This window comes from Helianthus annuus, chromosome 9, assembly GCF_002127325.2.
Source record: "Helianthus annuus cultivar XRQ/B chromosome 9, HanXRQr2.0-SUNRISE, whole genome shotgun sequence".
NCBI lineage: Eukaryota > Viridiplantae > Streptophyta > Magnoliopsida > Asterales > Asteraceae > Helianthus > Helianthus annuus.
In genome coordinates this window covers 129,213,367-129,221,507 of record NC_035441.2, presented here as the reverse complement: position 1 = coordinate 129,221,507, position 8,141 = coordinate 129,213,367, and the positions used below count along the sequence as shown (strand labels likewise).

At 33.3% G+C, this 8,141-nt stretch overlaps 1 long non-coding RNA gene across 12 annotated transcripts; it reads left to right on the top strand.

Annotated features, from left to right (window-relative positions):
* Nucleotides 1–308: 308 nt before the first annotated feature.
* LOC110878645 lies at nucleotides 309–4,819 on the top strand. 12 transcript variants are annotated; one of them, XR_004867227.1, is made up of 9 exons: nucleotides 309–482; nucleotides 650–698; nucleotides 904–952; nucleotides 1,257–1,445; nucleotides 1,517–1,609; nucleotides 1,687–2,664; nucleotides 2,757–2,863; nucleotides 3,590–3,723; nucleotides 4,555–4,819. It is a non-coding gene; the product is annotated as an uncharacterized LOC110878645 (long non-coding RNA). The 12 variants fall into 12 exon arrangements; XR_004867220.1 differs by having other exon boundaries at nucleotides 310–482; nucleotides 904–957; XR_004867223.1 differs by having other exon boundaries at nucleotides 311–482; nucleotides 904–957; nucleotides 1,517–1,686; nucleotides 1,857–2,487.
* Nucleotides 4,820–8,141: the final 3,322 nt, after the last annotated feature.

The window sequence follows — 8,141 nt, the reverse complement described above, 5'->3', positions numbered from 1 at the left end:
TACTTTTTTATGACTAAGAAAAAAAAAACTATTTTTCTAAATAAAAAAAAATAAAAAATGGCATTTTCTAATTTCACGTTTTTAATTAGAAAGTCACGTTACTATTTTTGTAATCCGCATAAAAGCATTAAAATCTAAAAAGAGAAATATGATTCCTTCCATTTTAAGAATTTTATTCCTTACCAAGGGTTTTTTTATGGAAGGAAAAAAATATCTATACATCTATTATCTATTTCTATTATATATAATAAATGTGATAAATTTTGCTGATGTGTCATGCTATTAGCCCCTCTAGTGCATTTTGGCGGGGAAAATGGACGGATCTTGGAAAAAGCTCGCGGATCCTTTTTGTTCATGAATCCGACCCAACGGATATCCATTCACCCGATTAACAAATGAGTACACCATACGTTTCAAACATTCAGAAACCCTAATCATCCAGCCTCAATCGCCGTTCTTCCATCAGTCAAGCAAATCAGATGGTAGGTTTTCTGATCTTCACCTATGATTTTTATTGTTATTCCTTTCCTTTTCGATTCCTAAGAATCCCATCACAACCCTAAATGCAAACTAACATCTGCTCATCGATCAATCATTCTGTTTTCGATTGATTTTATCTTCACTGTTGCACCATCCTCTTCTGGCTCAGGTGATCCATATCCGTTTCATCCTTAGGGTTACAGTTCCTCCTCTGCAAGGTGAGTTTATGTTATAATTATTTCTTCATTTTTGTTCGATTTCATCTTAAACATTCAGGAACTGGTAGCTGTTAAATTAGGGCTAATAATTGAAAATTTGTAGTTTTTTTTTTTGGCTTTTTACTTCGCTTTTTTGGTTTATTATTTTCTATTTGATGTTTGTTTTGAATGCTTTAATTAACCTTTTGATATTGGTTTTGATTAGGGTTATGAAATTGGGATTATTCAACAGCTTATTATGAAGTGTTTTCCCTGTAAGGTTGTTCCCTTTTTGTTGATGTTTATTGTTTTGACTTTATTTTTTGTTAAAAGAAGTATGATGATTTCTGTGCTAATGGTTTTACAGTTATGCTAATGTAGAAACATGTGAATCTTGATTAGTTTTCATAATAGAATAGAGGCCTAGAGGGTCTATGCACATGAAGATTTAGGGGTGTTTGGACATGTGTTTTATGTTAATATTATATTACAACTTGGAGGTGCAATAGTAACTTTAAGCTTAAAGTATGGCAAAAAGTAATTATGATTATGATCTTTTAATCGTTTATCGGTTTGCAGGTTTTTACATTTGGGTCTGTGCCTCCTAAAACATATCTACCGGATAGCGATATCGACTTAACAGCCTTCAGCGACAGTCCAAACTTGAAAGATTCATAGGCAAGTGAGGTCTGTGATTTATTGCAGACCAAAGAAAAGAACGAGAATGCAGAATTTCAAGTAAAGGAAGTTCAATACATTCAAGCAGAAGTACATTTCTTTTTGTTTAACGTTTCTGTTTATCACTTAATAGACTGAAAACATTGGTCATTTAACTGTAGGTTAAGATTATAAAGTGTTTGGTGGAGAATATTGTGGTAGATATTTCTTTTAATGAGCTTGGAGGGCTTTGTACCCTTTGTTTTCTTGAGGAGGTTAGTGTAATGCAAGTGTGTTTACACATATTATAAGTTTCATTTTACAACTTTCTAATAAAATATTAGTTGTGCAGGTTGACCATTTGATAAGTTTGGTGGAGAATATTGTGGTAGATATTTCTTTTAATCAGCTTGGAGGGCTTTGTACCCTTTGTTTTCTTGTGGAGGTTAGTGTAATGCAAGTGTGTTTACGCATATTATAAGTTTCATTTTACAACTTTCTAATAAAATATTAGTTGTTCAGGTTGACCATTTGATAAACCATAATCATTTATTTAAGCGTAGCATTATACTCAATGGTTCTAGAAATTTTAGTTTACAGTTGGTGTCAAGTTAGCCGGCCTTTTGAAACTCACACCAACAACGTAACTTTAATGCATTCCCCAGGGTCGGCCCTAGGGGTGGGCGACCCGCACCCCCAGCCAAGGCCCAATTTCCCCGGGGGCCAATTTTTTTTTAATTTTTTTATATAACCAAGTATTGAGTGAGCCCATAAATATCTTGAAGTGAACTCTTATAAAGAAGTAAATGAATGTTCTGTCGTGGTTTGTCTTTAAGTATAGTTAAAGAACTTATAAGGTCACAGGTTCAAGTCCTTCTGCTGATGTTTTTTTTTGTGGTTAAACATTGTACTGTTGCATTTCAAACATGGTCTGGGAGTTCCCACCCAACGGAAAACGATCGGTTCACGCAGTGTTTCTTCTCACCTGTTGGTACTTTGGAAAGCACGAAATGCTAAAATGGTGCAGCCCCATTTGTTTCTAAAATCATGCAGGAGGTAAAGAAGACATCTTTTGACCGGTTAAAACACAGATCAAGAATGATTGGGGTTGATTTGAAGTAGGTGGTGAACTGGGCCTGCACAACTTAATTATGTGAGGATTGAACTGTTGGGTATTGGAATAGAGTTTGCTATAATTTTGCTGTATGTTTGTAAGTCCCCTAAAGCAACTTGCTTGGGGATTTTTTATTCTTTGATTACTAAAGGAACGATCCATTCAACTGTTCGAAAAAATGGATCAAAAGTGCAATAATTTGGCTTTTAATCCAAGGTTTGCATTATAATATGATTTTAAGTTTTGTACGGTTCAACCGTTAATGTTTTGTTTGGAAAAATATTGGCTTTTAATTCAAGTTCTTTTAGAAAAATGTTGCAGCATGGGCTGTGGAAATCCAATGAATTTAAAGGATGGTGAGGAGAGCTATCAAGAATGCCAGGAGAGCTTCACGAATCATCGTTTAACTATTACGGTATGGTATTCTAATACTATATTTTTGTTATGGTATTCTAATACAGTTTTGACTAAACCCGAGACTTATGAAATTCGTGTTAGATTCGTGTTGTGTTTATGTGTTATATCTGAATATTAAATATTGATGGTTAATTAATTTTGCATATTATTATATTTTATGATAAATATAGTTTGTTTGTAGTAGTTTTTTAAAAAATGAAAGTAAAATAACTTATCATTTATGATGAATTTGAATTAAATAGAACTTATTCGAATTCGGGTTTCGAATACGAATTCAAGTAAAAAAATAAAAATTTGAAAAATTCGGTATTCGATTTGACGAACACCCCTAACCTCAGCATATGGCGCCCCAGAACACCGCCCCTCCACCGCCAAAGGAGGTCGTTATTGATGACATAGCCATGGTTTTGGTGAGCGTTAGGGGCTACATATGTGGGGACCACTTTTCAAGAGCCAATCACATTTTTTTCTCTTTTTTTCTTATTAATAGATAGAGGGGTTTTATGGGGTTTTTATCCCAGTGTATGGTAGTTAGCTATAAAACACTCTGTCTACATGGCGCTTATGTAGCGTGATAAAGCACCACCATATATCTCAACGAAGAGAGTAGAAAAGTGAAAAATTATAGTACTTTAGGATTCTTACTTGCAATCATTAGGCCAAAACTCACGAGCTTCACCATCATTAGTATATATCATAGTAACAAAGTCTTTCCACTCCCAAGCCTTCTCATTCTCAGGAACAAAGCTCGCACGAGGTCGTGTGGTCGTGTTCATTATCGTAAATACGGGCAACTCTGCTTAGCTGGCCAAAAAAGAAGACATTAATGGATTACTTGTGGGTGGTGCTTTATTAAAGGTATTACTTTCTTATCTTCTTTTTTTAGTTCATGGCCTAACAGTCTCGCTGCCAACTGTGGAGTTGATTAATGATACAGTTGCCGCTCTAAAAAATTGTCATGGTTAGGTGGGTGGGTGGCCGAATCAGCAAGATTTAATAGTTTCGTGGTTTGATAGTTTGTTTTTGATATGATAAAGTTTTAACCTACTTTTAATTTTCTTCAAAATTTGTTTGTATTTAAAATTTTAAATATAAAGACGATTCATAAATGTAATACAAATACATAACCACCTATTCGAAGAATGAAAATGAAAAAAAATATATATAAATAATAAAGGTTAAACGCCTGTTCCAAATTCTAGACCGTCAGCCAAATTTTTAAACCACCAAAAATTGTAACAATCTGAAACTGGCCTATCTACTTCAGTTCAAGAGGTTTTGTCCTTTTCAACTGTATGTGCATTTATAAGTGCAACAAGCTCGAGCCAAATTGGTTACGGCTTTTAATGAGTTGGTTTATGTGAAACTGCCTGAGTTCGGAGCTATGGGGGATAAGACTTTGTACAACTTCAACCCCATTAGCCAATTTTTATAAATTGGCCTTTTAAAATAAATACAACTCAAATGGACCCAATTCATAATTACTTTTTTTTTTTAAATTTGCACCTCTGTACGAAAGCTGGTAACTTGCACCTCTGTACAAAAGCTGGTTATAAGGGAAAATTAAGCACATATTAGTCATGATATAATGGAGTTTTCATTTTGAAAATATAATCATTGATCTTTCTATCCGACTTTACTAAAGTTTTGCAAAAGCATGATTTAGTGTTTTAACATTTAAGCATACAGGGCTAATGAGTGATGAATTGAGGAATTTAGCTGACCCTTTCGAAGCCCGAGGAAGCAAAAAAGCCTACGTTCAGCTTAGGGGCAGTTGATCCCAAAATTGGGTCTCACATATATGACAAAACCAAGAGTCCCTGCCTTCTTCGTGACGCAAAGAGATTTAAAACCCGTAGTACTAAAGTGGTTAAACCCGTAGTACCCGTAGTACTACAATTTGTTTTATGTATTACATTTTAAATCCTATATAAGATTTTTTCTATCTTTTTAAGGCTTGATTATGTTTCCGCCTCATATTGTTGACTCCGCCGTAACGCGCGGGTTCCTTACTTTCTATTTTGAAGTTTAAAATAAATAAATAATTGTTAAAGAGCTACATTTGGACGGTGAATGGTTATGTGGTTAAGATTGATAATGATTTTAGAAATATTGTATATATTACGCCATATTTATGTAATGGAAGTGTAAATATAGTGAAGCTAAGTTATCCATATGAAAAAGGGCAAACGGTCAAAAATGACAAAAAAAAATGTATTTAGATGCTTACAACCTCTTAAAGAGTTATTATTCAGTTACATTATCCTAATAATTTAGAAAATGAAACTTGTAATTATGTGTAGTTTCTATCAACTGTATATGAAATTTTCAATCAATTATTCAAATAGTTTATGTGAATAAAAGGCTACATGTTTCACATATAGTATAATATAAATGAATAAAAGCACTTTATCTATTTATAAAATTAAAATCTCAACTATTATTATGTATTTCACAATTTTGTTAAAGAACTCAAACATTATTGGTTTAGTTTTGGATTAATTTTAAAAGATTTACTTATTTTGTCTTTATAAATATGAGGTGATATAATAATCTTTTATGCTAATCCATGTGGCGCTTTATTTCATGTTTTTTTTTTTTTTTTTTTGACAAATGTAGATACCCATGTGATTGATCGAAAAGACGGAGGTTGATAGAATAAGGTATTTTATAATAATTTTGTGATTGATCGAAAAGACGGAGATTGATAGAATAAAATATTTCATTATAATTTTGTATTGAAAATTAAAATACCGCTCTATCCCACTTGCCAAATGCGGCCAGCTCATGTTCATCGGCTGCCATGTCATGAACCAATTCTACACCTGGAAACTTCGAGAGCTCAATTGATCGCCCTATGAAACTTGCGGAAATCATTTTTGCGGCTACACATGCTCTTTAGAAAATAGTGTTTGATCCTGGTTTATGGGCATCGTTATCATCTTTAGATGAATTCGAGGTACGTAATGCTTAACATCAATAATCAAACGTCAACACATCTATTATATAAAAAGATTTAAGGGTGTGTTGATGACTATTGAATCCGTATATTATTGTTGCTTTTGATTGTAATTTAAATTTTCCTACCCGGGGAATAACCTAGTGTTATTATATTTTCATTCCTTACCAAGGGTTTTTTTATGGAAGGAAAAAAATATCTACACATGTTATTATTATTGTTACTATTACTATTACTATTATTGTTGTTATTATTATTATTATAATTATTATTATTATTATTATTATTATTAAGGCAATTACATTTTTGCCGTTTTTAATAAATTGTAATCCATAATTTTATCTTTATTTTTACAAAGTAATGATTCATTATATTCACATATCGGTAACCAAACATCACAATGGAATGGTAATAATCCACCTTATTCCCTTGTTCATTATATTCTCTTATTCATTCAATTACCTCATACCAAACATACCATGAGTGACTTTTGTGAAACATATATGAAACTTGATTACTATTCTACAGAGTTACTTCTTTTTTAAAATAGATATTTTACAATGGACATAAACTTTATAAAAATTAGTGATATTTATCTAGTTTTAAAAACCTCACACATCCCATTTGCTATAATTATATGGAATGGGTACAAGATTGGTAAATATACCAATTAAATGTAGTTTTCTGTATAATTTTATGGATAGGTTAAGGAGTAAAGAATGGGTTGTAAGAGTCTTTTATGTTAAAACCTTTAACTTTTTTTCCCTTAAAATTTAAGAATTTGCTAATTTTACCAACTAGCATGCAACACTTTTATATGTGATTAGGTTCACTAATCACTATTGTTTGCTTAACTAAACCTTGTTTCATGTCCATGAACTAGTGGTCTATTGTAGACATGAACTAGTGGTCTATTGGTATGGTGGTCGCCTCCCACAAAAGTGTCAGTAAGTTCAAATTATTACAAATGCAAGATTACATGGTAGTTAGATGTAAAAATAGTTGTTAAAAACGATACCTTGTTTCATATTTAGTAACTCATAAGGATCATCACCTTCAAGTAAGGAAGTTGAATTAATTTTGATATGTTTTTACTGTATTGAATTTGTATAGATGTGTCAATTGTGTGCCGGTTGACAGGTTAAATAAGTAAACCCGAACCCCACACACACGTGTGTGAGTGTCGTGTTAGACACACTTTAAAATATGTCAAATTTTGTGTGGACCATTTAATGTTTCATTTGTGAAAATGAATAATAGATGTCAACTTATTAACAATTTAAGCAAAGAATAATTAAAATAATTTTCGTATTTGGTATCTTTTTAGTTATTTTTCTCTTATCTCTTGATTTCCGATCAACATGCTTAGTTATGTGTGTGTGTGAGAGAGAGATTGATCTTTAAAAAAAACTTTTTAATACGAGAAGAGAAATAAGTAATCCATTATCCATTAATAATATCAAGGGTAAGAAATAATTGTAGCAATTTTGTAAATAATGTAGCCATTTTGTAAATAATGTAACCTCCCTAATTAGGTAATTCGCATCTTGTGGGTCCACGCAACGCAAGAGTGGTCCCAAGTAGGACTTTTGGTATAGGATCCCTCCATTCATCTGGTAATGCATCGCCTTATGTTGTACCTTCTGTGCTTCTGCTTTATTGGCTGGGAGGATTCTTGACTGGAGATATTGGATGATCGGGGTCATCCAAGATGGTGGACCCACCTTAATAACATTCACCTGGTGCAATGGAACTGAAGGATTTTTTAGCACCTCAATACGTACAACCTTTGCCAAATGCTGAAAACTCATAGCGGCCAACTTGTTGACCGCGTCTGCTGTCTTGTTCTCATTTCTATTGATGTGTACGATCTTGAATGATTGGAGCCTTTGAATCAATTCCTTAGCTTGATCGAGATACAATGCCATGATTTCGCCCTTAGCGTCGTATAAGCCGTTGATCTGTCATGCGATTAACAGGGAGTCAACATGTGCTTCCAAATGCTTCACACCCATCTTGATTGCAAGGCGCAACCCAGCTAAGAATCCCTCGTACTCAGTTTCGTTGTTTGTGCTCTTAAAGTCGAGGAAAATGGCATTTGTGAATTCATCCTTTTCAAGGTCGACCAACCGTAAGCCTGCACCCGCGCCATCATCGTTTGATGCATCATCAATAAAGAGACCAAATTTCTTCTATTTATCTTGGCGCGAGAGTTTGTATTGCTTCACATTCTTTGATCTTGTCAATGGGTACTTCTGTGGCAAAGTCTGCCAACATCTGACCCTTGATCGCTAGCCTAGGTTTGTAAACGATGTTA